At 38.0% G+C, this 14,624-nt stretch overlaps 1 protein-coding gene across 3 annotated transcripts in view; it reads left to right on the top strand.

Moving 5' to 3' along the window:
• The window catches only part of PKIB (cAMP-dependent protein kinase inhibitor beta), a 120,432-nt gene that overhangs the window by 5,202 nt on the left and 100,606 nt on the right, over positions 1 to 14,624 (top strand).

The raw sequence follows: 14,624 nt of genomic DNA, 5'->3' as shown, positions 1-14,624 counted from the left end.
GTTAGTTTTGGGAATAAATTCGTGAAAGATAAGAAAGAGTTAAGCAGTCTTCCCAAACATGCTTATATTAAATGACTCTTAAGTGATTTACTTCTAGACTAATTTTTATGGGCTGGGTTAATATGTCTCAGAAGAAAATACTGTTCTTGAAATCACTATGTATAGTGTGTGTGTGTGTGTAATTAAGGATAACCTTTAACTCATGTAGTTACATTCATATATTTTTTTGTTTATTAAAAAATGAGAATAAGTACTTCTATCATGGGGCTTCTGGAGCCAGATATAATATTAAATCTCAGAACACTGGAATAAGACCCTCTTGTCTATATTTCCCAAATCTAATAGAGTCTAATAAAAATCCAGACTACAGATATAATGGATTTTGTTGCATTCTGAAAGTTTGCAAAGAATCTATCAAGTCAGAAGATGTTACAAAGGCCAAGGTCTAGCACAGAAACCACTCTGCTCTCAGTCTCTGTGTCTCTGAAGAAGGATGTCTGTTATAATTGTGTTCATTGCAATAAAGAAGCAGAACTGTTTACAGGAGTGAAAACTTAGAAAAACACAAAAAGCAACTCTGCATCTTTCTACCATGCCATGACTCTCTATGTATTTATCTATATAGACTCTTGCAGCTCGGAGAAGATTGGATTTGAGGAATATTGGACAGACTGTTATAGCCCAAGCAAGAGATGCTAGAGAGTGAATCATGAATTAGCGATGAAGAATTTAGGGATACACAAGAGTATCATAGTCTAGAAATATTAGGAGTGGAAAGTGATTAGGCTTGATGATAACTGGGACATGAAGTTAAGGGGAGGTGGAAATGAAGGGTGCTTTTCAGCACCCTGGCTTGAGGTTGAGGGCCAGCACTATTTACAAAAATGGCAGGAGAAGAATGAGGACACAGTTGGTGGGTTTCCTGGGTTGGATAAGGTCTGATAATTCATGTACTTCCTGGAATGAGACCTTATTTAGAAATAGGACCATTGCAGTTGTCATGGCCTAATATGATGTCATACAGGAGTAGGATGTGCCCTTAACCCAGTATGACTGGTATCCTGATAAGAATAGACACAGAGGCAGAGACTCAGAGGCAAACATGTGACACTGGAAGCAGAAATAAGAGCTATGCGACTTCAAGAGATTCCTAGACTTACCGGCCACCACCAAAAGCTGGGAAAGAGGCATGGAATAGATTCTCCTGAGTTCCCAAGAAGAAACCAGCCTTGCTGATAACTGCATTTTGGATTGCTGGCCACTTGATCTGTGCCCATCTTCAGTATCAGTTGTAAAGATGCTTACACAATAAGCAATATGATAACTTGGGCAGGGCATCTGCTGTGTCCTGACATAGTCAGAGTCCTCTGCTTTCAACCCAAGTAGAGATCTAAACAAGATCATTCAGGTTTTCCATTCATTCTGGCCACGTGGGTTTGACAGTGTGAAAATGGAACCAGTCTACAACATGGGCGGAGGTCATAGTTTTTATCTGTTTGCCTCAGGGAGGGTAGAAGAATGTTTTCAGGGAAAGTGAAGGATAATTTCCTCACATGGTAGATCTGGGTCAGCTCCCTGAGGTGTTTGTGGTTTTTGCCAAAGAATATTAAACTTCAAGTAAAACCCAGCATAGTTGTTTCAACTCTGAGGAGTCCATGTTTGGATTCTAGGTTTGAATGCTTTGAAAGGAAACAAACTTTTCAGGTGTGACTGTAAAATGGGAGGAAACAAAGCATTTTTTAAACTCATAGATGTTCATGTTTACCAACTCTTTTAAAAAGTATCTTAATTTGCCTAAACTTTGGAAAACTTTTCATATCACCTATTAGTAATTATTATTGGTCTTAATACTGAATTGGTTAAGTTCTTCACTTTGTGGGTTTTGTCTCAATGTAATCCACTTAAAATATGGATTAATGAAATATGATTGTACCTAAGGACAGCAGTTTAAGTTATAAGGACATTTCAAATTATCTTGCAAAAGGATTGTTTAAGGTTCACTTTATTAACTCTTTTCTTTCAGATATTTTTGTCATAAAACCATCACACTATTAAGAACACTTAAAGACTTTACAATTTCAGTTCTAATATTCACGCATAGTTGCGTTAGTATTAAGTGTCTTCTAGTCTTTGTATCTTTGTAAGGATTTTTTTTTTATTAATGTGATAATGGTATACAGTTTTTATCCTATTTTTTCTTCTTAAAATTACTATTATCAGAATAAAAATGAATAGAAAGAATAATTTTAAAAAATAACATGTTTTCTGATTATGCAGAGTGACCCATGACAGGTTTTGGCTAGATAAAATTTCAGCTCTTAAAGGTGTGAAACAGAATATCCCAGTTCGGCCCCATTTTCATTTTGCTGTACCCTATGCAGCAAAACAAAGAAGACAAAAAGAAAAACACACATCTTTAAAATGTGTGGCTTTAAATATTAGCAATGTTCAAATGTAGAATTCTGTTTTCCCAAGGACAGTCTGTTCTTACTGCTGTGAATTCTTCACCAAGAATCACAGATGTGAAAGTATAATCAAGCGATTTTTTTTTTCCTTTCATTCTCATCCTTTTTATCAGCTCTCCATTGTTATCTTATAATGGTTTATTCCACATGTTATTTTCTAGGCCGTTAATGTTTGCCACTTAAAATACCACTAAGTTTTAAACTTTAAAGCTTTGCAGTTGTGTTTTTGAGATAATATACACTCCAGTGAAAATCAGAAACTTTCAAAATTAAGAGGAAAATAACATCCACCTGTATTTCCACCGTTAATTATAAAATTCTTTGCCTATATATATATCTTAAAAAACAAAAGTAATATATGCCCTTAATATATCATCTTACTATATCTTTTCAAGGTAATAAATCATCTTTTTTAATGGCTACATACTGATCTATTAAATTTTTAACTAATCCCTATTGGTAAATGTGCAGAATGTTTCCAAGTTTGTTTTTGTAAATAATACCATAGTAGATAACTGTATTTGTGATCTTTATACACTGTACACAGCTACCTTATTAATTTCTTGTAATAAATTTCTAGACATGGAGTTGATAAATCAATGGATAGTCACTTTTTAACCATTTTTTAAAACATTTTGCAGAATATCTTTCCAGGAAGCCTGTTGCCATTTATACTGAAAATTTTTACCAAAGTACTAGTACTGTTTCAAAAATTTTTAATTTAGAAATTTAGTAGGAAAAGATAGTTCATATTTGTATTTCTTTGCTAATGTGGCTAAATATTTTTAGGTAGTCAGTATGTTTATTGGGTATTTTGGATTTATTTGTATGAATTGCTTTTTGTGTTCTTCACTTATTTTAATTCTCTTTTGTTTGTTTCAATAACTTTTAATTCATAAGGATATTAACTCTTTGTATGTCTGTTACATTTTAAATAACAGTTTTTAAAATCAATTTCTTTTGTTTGCAATTAACTATATAGGGTGCTTTGCTTTGCAAAATACTTAAATTTTATAGATGTGAAAGCTATCAATTTCTTCTCTCATAGTTTATAAGGAGGACTTTCCCACTTTAAACATATTCATCTACATTTTTAATAGTACCTCTGATGTCTTTTTTAAAAAGTTTTAATCCTTTGGAAGTTGTTTTAGTAAGGAGTGAAGTAGGTAATGTAATTTTATTGTTGTTACGTTTAATCACTAATCTTGCCTCAAACTTATTTGTTCTGTAACTGATTTGAAATAACATCCTATGCCCCTGCACCTGCTTGGAGTCCACCTTTGTGGTAACTGTCCTTCACCCTGAAGTCCCACAGACTTTCTTCCCACATGCCTTCCTGGCCAGCATTCCTACACATGACTGCAGGCCCTTCCATTGCCTCCCTTACCTGCCTTGATCCACATCTGTCACTCAGAACCTCACCCCAGGAAGAAAAGGAATTTCACGTTTCCCATCATAGCTGCTAGCTCTTCCTAAATTCTCTGGTTCCTGTAGTCTGTGTTACCAGTTTTGAAACATGTAATTTTGTTAGCCTTGCGAAACATAATTTTCCAATGCTTCAAATCTCTGTTTTTATCATTTGTCTATTCATTTCTCCCTTCTACCTTGAAACTTTATTATGCTTTGTGCTGCCTTTCCCTGACCTAATCTCTGCTTTTTATTCTTCCTACAAAACCGTTCTGTCATGCCCTCTGGAACACCTGTTCAATCACAATAAACTCTCAACCTCTCTTTTTGCTCTAGCCCTGAATCTTGACTCTCCCACTTCCCCCTGAGTCCTTCCTATTGGAGATGGCTGATTGCTCCATAGTTCATGAATCCTAGGGTAGAGAAGTGGGTCACATGCCGTCCATACACCTTCCCGCGTCTAGACTGTTATTTCTCTACCCTCTTTTACTCATTCCTGTTCCTTCGAGCCAATTGGCTATACTGTCAACCACCATTGCTCATTCCTGTGAACTATTTACCACTTCAAACTGATTCTTCACTGAACACTCCAGCAACTAGTGAACAGTCATCTTGTCCCACCCATTTCCTGTCCCCAGTCTGGGTGACTTTATGTCTGTACCCAACACCACAACTTTTCAGCTTTTGACCTTCACAACTCAAGCAATAAACTTGTGTTTACCCAACCCCTTCTATAGTTACACCCTGGACTTATCATATGAATTTTTTTCTTCCTAAAATCTCAAATTCAGAAATTTTCTTGTCATAGCATCCTATCTCTCTCTCTCTCTCTCTCTCTATATATATATATATATATATATATTTTTTTTTTTTTTTTGAACACAAATCTGAAGAGTCACACCTGGGGCTTCCTAGGTGGCACAGTGGTAAAGAATCCTTCTGCCAATGCAGGAGACATAAGAGATGTGGGTTCGATCCCTGGGTTGGGAAAATCCTCTGGAGAAGTAAATAGCAACCCGCCCCAGTATTCTTGTCTGGAAAATCCCATGGACAGAGAAGCCTGGAGGGCTTCAGTCCATAGGGTCACAGAGAGTTGGATATGACTGAGCAACCAGACAAAGTCACACCTACAGTTGTCTTTTGGCTTCATTGGGATGGCCGATTTTTATCCATCTGTTTACTCTCCATGCTCTGCTGGCTTAGAGTAAGATATTTCTCAGTGAATTCCATGTTTGCAATTAACACAAATCAATGGAGAGCCTGAGAATTCTGTGTGCTTACCACACTTTCCTCTACAGCTCCAGCAACGTCAAAGCCTCAGCACCACCTGCCTTGAGTGCTTTGTGACTTAATGACCACTTACCTGTCTTCTGGTTTATGTAGATCATTGCAGGAATCTCTATACTCCCAAATAGCATGGCCACCACTCTGGTTTTCCTGGGACTGAGTGGTTTTCCAGGATGCTATGCAACCTAGATAGCATATTCAAAAGCAGAGACATTACTTTGCCAACAAAGATCCGTCTAGTCAAGGCTATGGTTTTTCCTGTAGTTATGTATGGATGTGAGAGTTGGACTGTGAAGAAAGCTGAGCACCAAAGAATTGATGCTTTTGAACTGTGGTGTTAGAGAAGACTGTTGAGAATCACTTGGACTGCAAGGAGATCCAACCAGTCCATTCTAAAGGAGATCAGCTCTGGGTGTTCATTGGAAGGACTGATGCTGAAGCTGAAACTCCAGTACTTTGGCCACCTGATGCGAAGAGTTGACTCATTGGAAAAGACTCTGATGCTGGAAGGGATTGGGGGCAGGAGGAGAAGGGGACGACAGAGGATGAGATGGCTGGATGGCATCACCGACTCAATGGACATGAGTTTGAGTGAACTCCGGGAGTTGGTGATGGACAGGAAGGCCTGGCGTGCTGCGATTCATGGGGTCGCAAAGAGTCAGACACGACTGAGCGACTGAACTGAACTGAACTGATGCTCAAGTCCTTGACTTAGGGACTCCACATTTTTGAAATTCCTTGTATTCTTTTTTACATATTAGCAGTCTTCATCTTCACTTTTAAACTATAAGCCGTTACTTCATCTGAAGTATGTAATAACTCTTACTCTTCACTATCATTCTGTATGACCTTTTCAGTCTAGGTTATTGGTTGAGAAAGTGGGTTGAGAAAGTCAAAACACCAGAGTGCATTAGCTAGGAATGTTATAGTTGTTCATAATAGCAAATCCATTTCAAGTTGGCTTAAGGAGAATGGGAGAATTTTATCAGATTTATGTCACCCAGCTTTCAGTCTCACCTTGATCTAGAGCTCAGATTATTTTGTAAGGACCCAATTTCCGTCTGCTTCTTGGCTCTAGTCTTCTTCAACTTGGCTTCATTCTCAGGCTCTGCTTGGTGTTGCTATTGACAGCTTCAGGCCTAATTTCTCAAGTTTAAATTCAAAGAGAAAAAAGTGTCTTTACCTAGTAGCATTGGCACCAGTCCTAAGATGGACTAACTTCCATCATGAACCCACTCTTTATGCCTTTGCTGAGTTGGAAAAATGTCATAAGCCTGTGAAGGCAGGCTTCTGTCTGCCTCCTGTGTGTCCCACACCACTTCTGAGCCAGTCCCTGTGGCTCAGGGCATTTGAACTCTGATTTGTCAGGTCTGGGTCTCAACTTCATTCTTGGAAACAACAAATTACATGCAGTGACTACAGGAGGAAAGGCTCAAAGGGGAAATGGATGTTTAGCAAAATGTTTACTATCCTCTAAACTGGTAACAAGATGGCTAAAACAAAACAGAGGCATAAACAGGCTCTGATTAAATCTGTAGGATGGGCTTGTGAGTAAAGATCATGAACATTATTAGTGTATAGGCTCTATGACATTTATTTTGACTGAACAGTGATATTTTTAAATATCCTAATTCTTGACTATAGTCTTCATAGTTAAGTTGCAAAGTAAGTAAGATTTGTGCAAAGAAATTTTGTGTAATATAATCCTCTTTAATCATCATTAGTGAGTTTTATTTTTAATTCTCCCCATACAAATAATAATTTGAAGATAAATCATATCCTATAAGAAAGAAGAGAATCTTTCTCCCTTAGATTAATTTTTTTGCAGCAGACATTTATGAAAATGTATTGATACATGATTTAGATAATAATAGTAGAGAAAAATAACTCAGCTAGAAATTAAAAAGCTTTGTTGGAAGGCCAACTCAGCTTTTAATTAGTCATGTGACCCTGAAGAAGGCTCTTGAGATTTCAGTTTTTATCAACATGATTACACCAGTATGAATAATATGATTTCAGTTCTCCATCATGAGATCAATACAGTGAAAAAAGTATCTGCATTATTCTATAGTCTATGGTTCCATAATTTAGTGCTATATGTCCCCAACAATAGATGGATGGTTATAGATATTCTTTATTTAAGTTATTCTTTAATAATCTCAGTATTCTTAAGATATTCTTTATTTAATGAATTTCAGAACTCAGTACATGCATCTCTGAGATGAGTAGTTAACTAAACTCTAATAAATGAATATCTATTTAAAAGCACCCTCCTGAGACATACAGATGGCTACCAAACACATGAAAAGATGCTCAACATCAGTCATTATCAGAGAAATGCAAATCGAAACCACAATGAGGTACCATTTCACGCCAGTCAGAATGGCTGCGATCTAAAAGTCTACAAGCAATAAATGCTGGAGAGGGTGTGGAGAAAAGGGAACCCTCTTACACTGTTGGTGGGAATGCAAATTAGTACAGCCACTATGCAGAACAGTGTGGAGGTTCCTTAAAAAACTGGAAATAGAACTGCCTTATGACCCAGCAATCCCACTGCTGGGCATACACACTGAGGAAACCAGAATTGAAAGAGACATGTGCACCCCAATGTTCATCACAGCACTGTTTATAATAGCCAGGACATGGAAGAAACTTAGATGTCCATCAGCAGATGAATGGATAAGAAAGCCGTGGTACATATACACAATGGAGTATTACTCAGCCATTAAAAAGAATACATTTGAATCAGTTCTAATGAGGTGGATGAAACTGGAGCCTATTATACAGAGTGAAGTAAGCCAGAAATAAAAACACCAATACAGTATACTAATGCATATATATGGAATTTAGAAAGATGGTAACAATAACCCTGTATGCGAGACAGCAAAAGAGACGCAGATGTATAGAACAGTCTTTTGGACTCTGTGGGAGAGGGAGAGGGTGGGATGATTTGGGAGAATGGCAGTGAAACATGTATAATATCATATATGAAACGAATCGCCTGTCTAGGCTTGATGCATGATACAGGGTGCTTGGAGCTGGTGCACTGGGATAACCCAGAGGTATGGAACGGGGAGGGAGGTGGAAGGAGGGTTCAGGATTGGGAACACGTGTACACCCGTGGCAGATTCATGTCGACGTATGGCAAAACCAATACAATATTGTAAAGAAATTAGCTTCCAATTAAAATAAATAAATTTATATATTAAAAAAAAGCACCCTCCTGGATTCAGCTACTATGTTTAATGATATATTGCAAAACAGAATGAGATGCCATCTTTTTTAAGAAGCTTACGTTTCTATCTGTTTGGTGGGGTGAAATAAGAGAAAATAATATACAGACCTTTCCTGTGAAGCAGATTGTAATAGGTGCTATGAAAGAACCAAAAAGTGCTGTGGTGTTTCGAAAAAGAAACAGATAAACTTTGAAATTACTCGGGAAGACTTTACAGACAATGGAGTAATTGGGATGGTCCTTGAAGGCGTGATAGAACTTCAGTGATTGGGCAAAACATTCCTGATTGAGAGACCAGCATGAACAAAGGCACAAATACGGAAAAGAACAAGACAGAGCTATGTGGACTTTGGAGGGCGGAAGAAGATACGGGTGGAGAGGTACATTGGGGATATAGTGAAGAGTCTTAAAAATGCTGGGATGAAAACTTTGAACTTAACTTTTTAGTTAATTGTGGCTGCCCTTGTAGCTCAGTCGATAAAGAATCTGCCTGCAGTGCAGGAGACCCAGGTTCAAGCCCTGGGTTGGGAAGATCCCCTGGAGAAGGAAAGGGCAACCAACTCCAGTATCCTTGCCTGGAAAATCTCATGCACAGAGAAGCCTGGTGGGCTGCAGTCTATGGGGTTGCAAAGAGCCGGGCATGACTGAGCGGCTAACACTTATTAGAGAGTCATATATATAATCAGTGCTGTTCTCTATGAGTAAAAAATTAGTTTGATGGGTTGTTTGTATCTAGGTAAATATATGAGTTGTATACATTTTTAAAAAGAATGATTGTCAAATACCTAGCACATTTCCTGGCATCCAGTATGTCTCTATTACTTGTGACCATTATGTTTGTTTGAAGGACTGTCTTACATATGGAGGAGTTTAGACTGATCCTGTGAGCTATCCCACAGGTAGATTTAGGGCTATTGGAGACAGAAATATTTTTGCTTCAAAATTAAAAAAAAAAAAAAAAGATGTTATAAAGGTTAAGTTGCTATAAAAAAGATAGGGGAGATAGAGAAGAAATGGTTAATAGAAGGATCTGTTAAAACAATATGAAAGAATTTTGGTTTATGGCCATTTTGATATAATGTCAAGTGATTGTCCAACAAAGGTAGCATGTTTTTAAGTTGTATTAATAGCAGCTTTAGCAGAGCAAGGAGTGGTGATCTAACTCTATTCTACTGTGGTCAAATTTTTCTGGGGAGATTACTCTTACAAATAAATACACGTGCACACACATTGATCAGGATGTTCTGTTATTGCAGAAGTGATAGAAGGAATAGTCATAAAATGGAGATATTTCTTTAGGAGAAATGAACACCTGGGAAGGTGGGCGTGAACGTATAGTATAACATAATGTGTCAAGAAAGAAAAACAAGCACAAGCTTTGGAGTCAGATCTCAGCTCAGCCCCTAACTAGCCATTTTACTCCAGCAAAGTCGCTAGCCGCTTTGTAGCCTGTTTCCTTTCCCACCCTCCTCTCTTCCCCCTCCACACCTCTCCTCCTTTTCTTCTACTTCATTTCTGTAACATAGAAATGGCACGATTTGCCTGTAGTTTTATTTTTTGATTAATGATTGTCAAATACCCAGCACATTTCCTGGCATCCAGTACATCTCCATTTCTTGTGACCATTATGTTTGTTGAAGGACTGTCTTACATATATAGGAGTTTAGATTGGTTCTGTGAACTATCCCACAGATAGATTCAGGACTATTGGAGAGAGAAATAGTTTTTCTTAAAAAAAAAAAAAAAAGTTATAAAGGTTAAGTTGCAATAAACAAAGTAATGGTATCTCTAAGTAGGGCAGCACTTTTTGAGTTTAGTGGTCGTGGTAGGCTAGAGCCAAGGTGATAATATATATTTTTACATGAAAGTAATCTTTTCCTCAGCATCTAGGAGGAAATCCCCAAGAGTAAGGCTTCCTACTCTTTTCCACCAAAGAATTCCCCAAAATCTATAGGCATAACTCAAAGTGCTCTGTAGAAAAGTACAGACTTTGACATTTCATATTCATCTTAAATATACATTGTGCACTCTACTTTATGATGTATTTATTTTGTTGTAGTATCTGAATGTGCTTTAAGTATATACTGTCAAGTAATACTTTCATAAACAGAATTTATCATATGGTTATGAGTACATTCTGGCATTTCCAAGGGTGCAGTTTCTGCAGTTTTGAGGATACACAGACTTAGAGGTCTTTAGAACCCACAGGCTTGTAACAGACTAAGAATTCCCTCTCAGCTTAACACAGATAAACTAAAAATCCAGATTTCCATTAATTAGAATTTGTGTTGCATGAGTTCATTTAGGCAATCACATTACTGCTAATATCCAAAATTTAGTAGTATCTTGTGTAAACATATGTGTGAACTTTAAAACGTAGGAAAAGCATTGTTATATTTGAAAATGGAGAATTACATCTTTAGCTTCTGGAGTGGTGAGGTAAGAGGTTGAGTGGCTTCATAATGCTGCATTTGGCTGCTGCACTTGTGGGCTCGTTTTTGTGTTTGCTCATGTTCCTTTTTTTTTTATTAGTGCTTTGCAGGAAGCAGATGTTGACTAAATGCTGTTTTGTGAAGTATTATTTAGGAGGTTTTAAAATTAGGATAGCTTTTTCTTGCCTTTTTACTTAGCTCTAATTTTATTTCTTTTCTACTCTGTTTTGGAGAAGGAAGTGGCAACCCACTCCAGTATTCTTGCCTGGAGAATCCCCATGGACTGAGGAGCCTGGTGGTCTACAGTCCATGGGGTCGCAGGGAGTCGGATACAACTGAGCGACCGATACTACTCTACTCTCTTTCCTACTTTACTTGCACCGAGATTTCTGCAGAAACTGCTTTAAGAGTTGCTGATCTAAATAGGAAATTATCTCCCTGAGACCAGCTCTAGACCACCTTTTGGTGATTTTGGTTACCTGACCACATATCTCTCTTAAATTTCATGTTATTATGATTTTAATAAAAGGGGCACAGGAAATCTGATTATTTTAGCTATGTTACTGGATGGATTGGATCATTTCAGAAGTATCTGCTTATTTGCCGTTAGTGACTCATCATAATTTAGAGGACCAACTCAGAAGTCAGGAGACTAAGTTTTTGTTTTGTGGCAAAATTTTTTATTACTCATCCCTGGTTAATTAAGAGGTTAAAAATGCCCAATCCACATGTATTTTACAATTTTACCTAGGAGTTTTATCCTCTAATTACTAATAAAGCTGTAGTATAAACAGCTCCTTAATGCTAAAGAATATCCCAGGCACCAAGGAGACCAAGTTGAACAGAACAAGGTCTTTGCTATCGAAGAACACGGGATTGATGTTAAGTAAGTAAATTATTGTGAAACAGTGTGCCTAATGCCACTGCAACAGTGTGACTCAAGGAGAAGATGCTCAGAGACAACTATAAGAAATTCTAAAGCCAGGGACAGTTTCTCAGAGGAGGTGATGGTATTTCAAGATATTGGAAGAAAAACACTAGTTTGCCAGGCAAAGAGGAATGTGTCCTAGGAAGAAGGAGGCTTAAAATGTGTGATGTATTTAGGGAACTATAATTAAATCAATATACTGGAAGTTGCAGATATGGCTGGAAGTTCAAAAGGAAGTATATTCACAAGCACATTGCATTTCATGATAAATTGCCTGGACTTGACTGAAGGTTTTGAATAAGTGGAGCAGTATAATTGTATTTTCCCAAAGAAAAAGAAATGCACCAAGGCAAAGTGAGTGTCTGAGGAGGCTTTACAAATAGCTGATAAAAGAGAAGTAAAAGGCAAGGAAGAAGGAAAGACATACCCAACTGAATGCAGAATTCCAGAGAATAATAAGGAGATATAGAAAGCCTTCTCAAGTGAACAATGCAAAGAAATAGAGGAAAACAAGAGAATGGGAAAGACTAGAGATCTCTTCAAGAAAATTGGAGCTATCAAGGGAACATTTCATGCAAGGATGCACATGATAAAGGACAGAAATGGTACTCACTTAACAGAAGCAGAAGAGATTAAGAAGAGGTGCCAAGAATACACAGAAGAACTATATAAAAATGGTCTTAATGACCCAGATAACCACAATAGTGTAGTCTTTCACTAAAACCAGACATCCTGGAGTGTGAAGTCAAGTGGGCCTTAGGAAGCATCACTACGAACAAAGCTAGTGGAGGTGATAGAATTCCAGCTGAGCTATTTAAAATCCTAAAAGATGATGCTGTCAAAGTGCTGCACTCAATATGCCAGCAAATTTGGAAAACTGAGCAGTGGCCACAGGACTGGAAAAGGTCAGTTTTCATTCCAATCCCAAAGAAGGTCAATGCCAAAGAATGTTCAAACTACCATATGGTCACACTCATTTCACATGCTAGCAAGGTTATGATAAAATCATTCAAGCTAGGGTAGCAGTATATGAAATGAGAACTTCCAGATGTACAAGCTGGGTTTAGAAAAGGCAGAGGAACTAGAGATCAAATTGCCAACATTTGTTGGATCATATAGAAAGCAAGGGAATTCCAGAAAAACACCTATTTCTGCTTCATTGACTTAATGCTAAACCCTTTGGCTGTGTGGATCACAACAAACTGGACAATTCTTAAAGAGATGGGAATACCAGACCACCTTACCTGCCTCCTGAGAAACCTGTGTGCAGGTCAAGAAACAACGGTTAGAACCGGACGTGGAACAACCAATGGTTCCAAATTGGGAAAGGAGAATGTCAAGGTTGTATAATGTCACCCTGCTTATTTAACTTATATGCAGAGTACATCTTGTGAAATGCTGGGCTGGATGAATCACAAGCTGGAATCAAGATTACTAGGAGAAATATCAACAACCTCTGATATACAGATGATACCACTTTAGTGGCAGAAAGTGAAGATAAGCTAAAGAACCTCTTGATGAGAGTGAAACAGGAGAGTGAAAAAACTGGCTTGAAGCTCAATATTCAAAAAACTAAGATCATGGGATCCGGACCCATCGCTTCATGGCAAAAAGAAGGAGAAAAAGTGGAAGCAGTGACAGATTTTCTTTTCTGGGGATCCAGAATCACTGCAGACGGTAACTGCAGCCATGAAATTAAAAGACACTTGCTCCTTGAAAGGAAAGCTGTGACAAAGTTGAATGCATGCTAAGTCACTTCAGTAGTGTCTGACTCTTTGCGATGCTATGGACTCGTAGCCTCCCAGGCTCCTCTGTCCATGGGATTCTCCATGCAAGGATACTGGAGTGGTTTGCCATGCCCTTCTCCAGGGGATCTTCCCAACCCAGGGATTGAACCTGTGTCTCTTCCATCTCCTGCATTGGCAGGTGAGTTCTTTACCACTGGCACACTAGACAGGGTGTAAAAAGCAGAGACACCACTTTGTCAACAAAGGTCTGCTAGTCAGAGCTATGGTTTTTCCAGTAGTCATGTACAGATTTCAGAGTTGGATCATAAAGAAGGCTGAACACCAAAGAATTGATGCTTTCAAATTGTGGTGCTGGAGAAGACTCTTAAGAGTCCATTGGACTGCAAGAAGATCAAACTAATCAGTCTTAAAGGAAATCAACCTTGAATATTTATTGGAAAGACTTATGTTGAAGCTGAAGCTCCAATACTTTGGCCACCTGATGTAAAGAGCCAACTCATTGGAAAAGACCCTGATGCTGGGAAAGATTGAAGGCAAAAGGAGAAGGGGACGACAGAGGATGAGATGGTTAGATGGCATCACGGACTCAATGGACATGAATTTGAGAAAACTCTGGGAGATAGTGAAGGACAGGGAAGCCAAACCTGCTGCAGTTCACAGGATCACAAAGAGTCAGTGGCACAGGACTTAATGACTGAGCAGTAACAAACACTGACTGTGAGTCCATGTCTCTTGGAGCACACACCTCTTTTTCCACAACAGAGCTCTAAATGACAGTAGAGGAGATAGGAGCGAGGCTAGACTCATGTTTCCATGTGTGGGCAGGATTTTCAGTTGGTTGAGTCATTGCCTTTGTCCTAAGAGGTAGGTCAGATACAGATGGAAAAATGTCTAGTTTAGATTTGTTAAGAGCTTAGAACTAAGAAGACATAAATGTGGGTTAAACTGTAGATACGAATGAAGATCTTTCCTAGAAATTGCTATCCTTGGAGCTATGTGTTAAGCTATTTTAGGAATAAACTTACTGTAAAAGTATATGTTTTCTCCATTTTGGGGGTGGGGCTGTTAACAGAAAACATGCAAATCGTAAAATCTTTTGAAATTTTGTAAATTTTGTAAACC

This window comes from Bos taurus, chromosome 9 (genome assembly GCF_002263795.3).
Source record: "Bos taurus isolate L1 Dominette 01449 registration number 42190680 breed Hereford chromosome 9, ARS-UCD2.0, whole genome shotgun sequence".
In the NCBI taxonomy this organism is placed as follows: domain Eukaryota; kingdom Metazoa; phylum Chordata; class Mammalia; order Artiodactyla; family Bovidae; genus Bos; species Bos taurus.
The sequence above is the reverse complement of the archived record's forward strand: the minus strand, read 5'-3'. Positions and strand labels throughout refer to the sequence as shown.